We start from the raw sequence: 8,198 nt of genomic DNA, 5'->3' as shown, positions 1-8,198 counted from the left end.
TGCGTGAAATGAGCCGGTATTCTTTACTAAGCGTTGTGCAACGCCCACTGATACGCCTCGAAGGTAAGTGCATCGTTGCAGGGCAGTCATAGACGACGCACTGATTCCATACATTCTTGACGGCCCATTCCTGGAAGGCGACTATATATTCTAACGCGATAGATCGCCGATCCACACTGCTCGTGTTGTGCAAGAACTGCTGGAAGAGCGCGCCGTCACTATCTTGGAGTGGCCGCCTCAATCCCCGGGCGCCAACATCATTTAAGATGTCTGGGGCTCGTTGGAAGTATCGTTGGCGCACCATCCCCTCTATCAGTCGCCCGAGGATAGGCTTCGATCCACCATCGTCAGCGACTGACACGTGCTGCGAATGAACACATCCCTGATCAAGTCATTTTACACTTCACTGCCTTCCAGAATGAGCGCTGTCATCGCTGCCGCTGGGGACATGACGAGATACTAACTGAAGTTCCGAGCCTGACGTGTCCAATTCCCCGCCGGCGGGCAGGGTCTGTTAGTGTAGTGATTGATTGTCGAGAAAAATCACTTCCAGCTCATTTTCTTAACCTAAAATAAAACATTCCTTTAATCGTATCCGTTTGTTTCATCGTGTTCGACCCCCGTAGTTATCATTGTTGAGTGCTTTGTTTTCCTTTCGAGTCAAACAAAGACTGAGCACGTTGCGCGCGCATCTTGGTGCGTCTTGTCGCTGCTTATTACGGTAGCACACACAGTGAAGAAATATACGTGCACGCGCTCAGTACCCCTGCCTTTCGGAAGAACAAGCGAAGCATGCTGTCAAAAGAAGTTTGTGGAACTCCATTATCGGCAATGAAGGCTGAGAGTTTGGCGCCGCACAACGTTTAGTAAAGAATATCAGCTCAGTTCCCGCAGTACCGATGAAATCGATGCGCTGCCCTTGACAGTAGCACGCTTCCCGACAATGCGGCCAGCGCGCGCCGCCGTTGCAGACGACGCAGATCACGACTCCGCCCCTCGAGCGTCTGCGCCTCCTCGAGCTGCTTCCGCCGCACGACTCAATTGCTTGCCGCATCGCGATGCAATACGTTCCGAGTTTTCCCTTAAGTGTGAAACAGAGTGTACACGCTTCTATTTGCCTTTAAGAAGATCGGTACGCTTGACGATTATTTTTATGGCTGCAATGCGGCGAAAGCGCAGCGTCTGTTTGACCATGTAAGTGACGCTGAGCAGGTAATTGGAAACGACATCGTATGTGCCGCCGGAAAAATTGTCAGCACATACGATGCGGCACATACGAGCTAAAATCATTTTTTTCAGTTTCTCACAATATGTTTGCTACAAATCCGTGTTGTCTCTGATGGCGACAACGGACTTCCATCGACAGTGTGCGGAAATAAACAAAATATATCGCTGCATAGCACAAGTACGACATCAACTTTAACTAGTACGTCCCCTACAATATGGAATAGAGGCAGCAATGTAGAGAGCTTGGCCATTTTTTTAACAGTGCTCAAGAGACGGAAGTTGAAAGTCTTAGTAATAATTCCTGCTTCATCAATGCCGGCGCGACCAAGACGCGGGCGTGTACCGTCCAGTAACTCGATCGATCGGTGCAGTTGTGAAGCGGGAATGAACTCCAGTCATGTTCTATGCATCGTGCACATATTCAATTTCTCGGCACGCGTGAACTTCGGCCACTGCTAGCGCATACGACAGAAGTGGTTTCCATTCTTGGGCAGCGCACACGCAAACGAAACACGAGAAAGAAGACAGGACAAGCGCTCGTCGAACAACTCAAAGTTTTTATATGAATAAAATGATTATGTACCGAGTAATTATTAAATTCATGTGTGTTACATATAAAAACCGTCATACACTCAGGAGTGATTAATGAACGAGCTCGCTTCGTTTGCCAGTTGTTTACTTCGGTCGGCGCACCGCAGTAATCGATGTCTGTCGTCTGCTCTTTTCGTACCATTTTCTTGTGAATCGGCAGGATTTCACTGGTGGCATCAACCCTTTCGTGTTTACACTGCTGTCGTGACAGTTAACAACACAATGATAATTTCCGGTCATACGAAGAGGCGCTGTCGCAAACAAGAGACGCCTTGCGCGCAGCGCGAACTGAACGCGGGCGCTACCGCTAAGAAGAGCGGCGGCGGAAACCTACACCCGTTGGAGATGAAATCGTTCCGCCAGGGGAGAAACGAGCGCTGGCGTCTAGGATGAAACTTGGCGTGCGGTCGTCCATACCGTAAGTTGTGCTGATGACAACAATAGCAGGGGTTCGGTTACGCACAGCGGTAGCCCCATTCTCATGGAGCCAGAGTTGAAGGACGCTGATGCACATCAAAAAAATTGGAGGACGCTTAAGCTTCGCCTTCAAGAGTGGAACGCGACAGCGTTCCCGTAGACCCGCCAAGGGGTGTAAGACAATGGGCTACGGCGCAGTGACTACGCGCCCCGCATCGGACGCGGTGAGCGTCGAGCAACGCAGCGTTCGGCGCGACAACGAAATGTGCGCCTGAGCAAGCGACGCACGCCTGAGCCTGAGAAACCGCTCGTTTCTAAGGCAACACCGCGTTCACTAGAGGCGCTTTTGTACCGCTTTGAAGCATCGAACTCGTGGCTCAGTGGTAACGTCTCCGTCTCGCACTCCGGAGACCCTGGTTCGATTCCCACCCAGCCCATCTTGGAAGTTGCTTTTTATTTATGAAGTGCCTGCCGTGATTTATCGCTCACGGCCAACGCCGCGGACACCGACGCCGACACCGACGCCGACGACACCGGCTTTTCTGCGACACGAGCTCCTTAACGCTATCGCGTTAATACTCGAGGTGGTGAACCTAATCCCAATCCCTCCCCTACGGCGCGGCGCTCCTTATAGCGTGCTGTTCAGCTTGGGAACACTAAATTCTAGTACAATGGGCCCTTCTGTGTGTGTGTAATCACCATGTTTCATTGAAGAATGGATTTCACCTACCGTCGTCAACACATGTCGCGCCTGAAGAGTCGCTTTCTGCATCAAGAATGGATTGACTCCCGTCAAAGTGAGTTCCCTCTTTCACGCGGTGATGTCATCGTGGGGACATGTGAAAAGAATGAGCAGAATTCTCAGGTCGTAGGTGTGGCGCCAAATTCGTCTGCGTAACTTTCTTCGCACTGCGTGCCTGGCACAATATCCTGCCTTGCTTGCTGGAAGGAATATTCGTTCCATCAAAATATTGGCCTCCCAGATGACAGAACAAGTATGGATGTGCATGTTGAGCTCTCTTCTCAGTGATGCAAGTAAAAACAAGATGAAAGTTTGGGGTGGCTTACTGATTATGGGGGACGTTCATCTGCCAGAGAAGGTGACGTCTGTTCTTCAGAAAAAGACCCAAGTTTCGTTTAGAACCATAGGTGCCCCCGCATCAACTGATCGCAGCAAATCAGCGAACTACTAGAAGGACCGATTAAAGAAGCAACAAATGGGCCTTCTTGAGAGAGTTTACTACCTTCTCAAATCTGGTCACCCTAAGCCTACACGACGTATGGAAAAGCCAACCGGAGGCATTCTTTCATTCTTTTGATATACTAGCTTAACCCTTCTTCAAGCTGATAAGGAGGGTGCATTTATTGTTATGCCAGATGATGACTTCTCGAAATGAGCGGCTCCGACGATGGAAAATAATTTCTCACCCGTTCCAGGAAAGCCTACAAAAGTAAAAACCAGAGCAGTAGTGTTGTGTGACCAGCTGCTTTTGAATAACCTTGCTAAAGGAGAAGTTTAGATACCAGTAATGTTTGGTGTCCTTTGTTAAGTGCTTGAGCTAAACCAAGGAAATTACGGTCTGTAAGAAATCCTGCTTCTATGTTGCAATGCAAGTTGTTATCAAAGCAAACAATTTGGGTATCGTATGAGAATCTTGTACTAAAACAATGTTGGCTAGGTTTAAATAAATTGTTAGATTCAAGATAATTATTAACCTGAGTGTAAGTTACGTGTGGCATTATCTTATAGGGAACTGAAGTGTAACTAAAGAGCCTATAATTAGAATGGTTATGTGCATCACCACATTTATGAATTGAAATGGTCTTAGCCGTTTTCTAATCTAGCGGATCTGTGTCGTTGTGAAGCGACTGAGAAAAAAATTGTTCCACAATTTTAGAGCAATACTCACTAGTACTGTGTAAAATCTTAACGTTAATTCCATGAACATCACGTAATGATATTAATTTTAATTTAGTTATGACTGATTTCTTACCGTTACTATAAAGTAGTATGGGATCCACCTGCGGGTATTTTAGGCCGTATTTCCGGAGGCGGAGCAATCGGCGAGGATGGCGAAAAGACCTGAACGAACTTGTCATTGAGCACATCAGTGCATGCGTGGTCGGAGATTGCGTTCCCTATTGGTGACATTAGAGTGATTTTTGTAGTGCTACCGTCTTGAACAGATGTCCGGAATGACTTACTGTTTTCAATAGCTTGAGAAGGGCAACTTTCTATTGCGAAAGCTTTGCAGACATTAAGGTATAAATATACCTAGCGGCAGCGGTTTTGACGAGAACTTGTGATCGGACCACACTGACCATTTAGCGATAAGAAAGAGGCGTTTGTTGCGGTGTTCAGTCTGTTAAGGTGTTTTTATGCGTTGCATATTTCAATCACTCAGTTCAGCCCTTGGGCGCGGCTGGGCAGCCACCATTGACCGTTAGCGCAACCACGAGACGTGACGTCACGACAGCCGGAGGAAAAGCTGGGACCCAACTGGCGCGGTCGCGCGCGGCCGCAGCCACCACCTGACTCCCGCTCCTCCCGCTAGGGGCGCTGCGCCGGCGTGTGACGTCACGGAGGAAAAGCTGGGCCCCAACTCGCGCGGTCGCGCGCGGCCGCAGCCACCACCTGACGCCCGCTCCTCCCGCTAGGGGCGCTGCGCCGGCGTGTGACGTCACGGAGGAAAAGCTGGGCCCCAACTGGCGCGGTCGCGCGCGGCCGCAGCCACCACCTGACCGCGCAATATGCAACGCATTCTTGGCTTAACCAAGCTAATCCTGGCAATTTTTTATTTGTGAATATTTGAATATATTGGGATATAAACGTTGGAATGGAATACGTCCGACAGTCAAATAGTCCGCAACAGCGCACTTGTTCAGCGCATGATCCTTGTTGTCACAGGAGCACAAAAAAACTGTTCTCAACAATTCGAGGATTCACCAAGTGGGCGAGAGCTTGTATATCCCGTCCTAACATCAGGTTACAATGATCTGGCCTCTGTTATATCTTATTCACAATGTCAGCCATAGTCTCGAAAAAACAGCTGTGAGATTTAGAACTTTTTTTTTCTATTTTTCGCGTCGAGTCATTTGGGCACGTTGTGCGAACAGCTGAATCAGACCAAGCCTCGACGAGAATTTTTGCAAGAGGCAAATATAGCAGTTAATCAACTGTGCGGATGTTCACGACATCTCATTGTCCTACAGCTTCGACTATGCAGTGCAGAAAAGCCTAAAGCCTACTATACATATATATATGTGTGTGTGTGTGTTCACCACAAAACTGTAAACAAGTAAAAGTTTTATGCCATGATTTTCAGTGAACGTCCCGCGAACAGGAATAAAAGGAGATGCTCGTTAGAACAATTGCAAAAAACCCTATGGTCTCTATCTGAAACTCTTACGTATACTGTTTTGCAAATCATAATTTTGACAAATTTTGATATTTTTTCCGACCAGTCTTTTGTGTAATATGAGAATAATTACCATGCCTAGCCTTACTTGAAGACGAATTCGAAATCATTTATTTATTGGACTTGCTTCATAGTATTACTGAACTGCTTTATTAAGATCGTAGTCCTTGCAATTAACCTCTGCATGGCTGGCTACATTAGAGATATCGTTAGTTGTTTACCAGAAAGAATCCCGAATTTTCGACCTTTGAATATCGATGAGATAGTCCCTTCCTGTACTTCGCATGGAGTGAACTTTCGTAGGTAGGAAATATAGTTTTACTAAGAATTTTCATTTTGCTTTTGTGTCCTAGCATGTTTGTATTGCAGCATGGATTTCAGAGATAAAAATTGAGGCTCAATGAAAGTCCATTCTGTCATTCAATATACACGTAATGGTTAAGGAGGTTGACTGTATCTAGTAGGAACTCCTCGTGTTTTGGAGAAGTCACATGTTTGCAACTTAGGTTTCCGTGGTTTGCTGCTGTCAATATAAACCTAGCATTTCTTTTTTTTTGTCCCAGAAAGGAGACATTGCAAGCATTTCTGAGGAGCGATTTGACCGGCCACTACACTAATGCTGTATTCGATAAATTCTAATACCGGTTTTGGTTTTTTACTACATGCTATAATTAGCTATAATTGTCTATGGTAGGTTCAAAATATTAGTCGTGAGGTTGTTTGACAACATATGCTTACAAATGAATAATTTTAACAGGTTTTCATAGTATTAGTGATGCAATTGTTACTCACTGCCAAATATTTCTTCGAGTTCAATGATGACCCACTCAGCGAGTGCTGCTCTCCTGCATTATTGTACAAATCTTCAAATACTGTTAACCCTATATCAAAGGTGTACAACAGTTGGAGAGAGCTGCTCACAGCCACAATTTCGTAATGTTTACAAAAGAGGTTCACCATAATATTGTATATTTCGCTAAAAAGCTTGTTGCAAAATTCTCGCTTCTAAGAGCAGATCAAAGCAAAATTTATTTCAACATTCGCTATGGTGAGAGTGATAGCCACCACACAGGTTCGACTTCGACTACGGCCCAGTACAAATTGCAGGAACAGGCAAATGCAGCAATGCTCAGATGCATTTAATTCCAAAAATAATTTTTCACAACAAACCAAACCATATCAGACGTGTTGTGAGTACAAATTGAATAGCCAGATATTTACAATGCACGGTGTCTAGCACTAAGCCAGGAGGTGAATACGCTATATTGCGATAGACGAAACATAACCACTAAGGGTAGAATACGTAAATAATACTAATGAGCTGAAACGATATGTTGTAAAGAAAGTACAAGCAGTGGTTCAACAATAGTAACAGTTACTATTCTGTCAGCTTGTCATCTTGCCGGAACTTCTGCCTGCTTTATCTGCATCGTAATTGTACAAGAGCGGCTTGAGCTTGTTTCAGAAGTGCTTCATTGTTTCAGGAAACAGTTAAATCTGCAAGGTTTATTGGAGCATTGAAGGTGGAAAGCTGTGATCCTCCATATGTGGTCGTGGCAGCTCTACCTAAATCCAACAAATGTAATCTCTGAATGCAATATCCTGTAAGTGTCATATTTGCCTGTTTCAAGCAAACCATCAAATGATCTTAGTCCTTTCGGTCAGAACCTTTTCATGTTATAAGGCTATGAACGTATACTAACAATGCTCAGTCTGTATCATTTGTTTGGCAAGAGCACTTGTTGTGCCATTTCTGAATAAGAAATAATTTATTGTTTATCTATTAGAGTAAAAATGATGCTATTCGGTGTGATTATTGAAGACTTAATCGAATGGTGTGTTTCTTTTCAGGAAAAGCAGAAGGCATCCGCAATCAACTAGTCATTCCGATTCTCACCCAATCCACCCGCTAGTCAGTCTATTTCTAGTGTCTATACATGCGAGTTCTGTTTTTCTTGTAAAGCGCAATAAACACGCAGTTTTGTCCATACTCAGCTAGCTTGTTGTTTCTTGTGCACTAAATTGTGTGCATGCTTTGTACATGTCATGTACAGAACCCTAGTGCACCATATAAACACTGACACGAAGATGAAGCGGTGCAGAAGATTCTGACGCAAAGAGGAAACGTGACACCACAACACATTCAGTCTGATGTACGTCCACCTATTTGCATTGATCTCTGACCCGTTTCAAGCTATGTCTATGTTTCTATGGAGAACAATGGCTTCAGTACATATCAACACAAACTTCCAAGAAGTTTTACTGTTACTACTATATCTAAAATGTTGGAAGTTATTGATGCTGTATGTACAACTTCCGTTGTCCATCGCACTAAAAACCTTATTTCAATGAACGAAACAATTTTCTCGTTAGCTGGAAACAAAAACCAGAATTATCAGTTACAAAATATGGAAATGTTGCAAAGAAATATTTGAAACTGTTGATACGAAGCAACATAATGCTGTGTAACTTCGTATGAATTCATGGTACAGAAATGCATCCATAGAAAACATCGACACAAGAGGAATGAAAACAATGGTCTGT

This window comes from Dermacentor variabilis, chromosome 2, assembly GCF_050947875.1.
Source record: "Dermacentor variabilis isolate Ectoservices chromosome 2, ASM5094787v1, whole genome shotgun sequence".
Lineage (NCBI taxonomy): Eukaryota > Metazoa > Arthropoda > Arachnida > Ixodida > Ixodidae > Dermacentor > Dermacentor variabilis.
Note: the sequence above shows the minus strand (reverse complement) of the source record.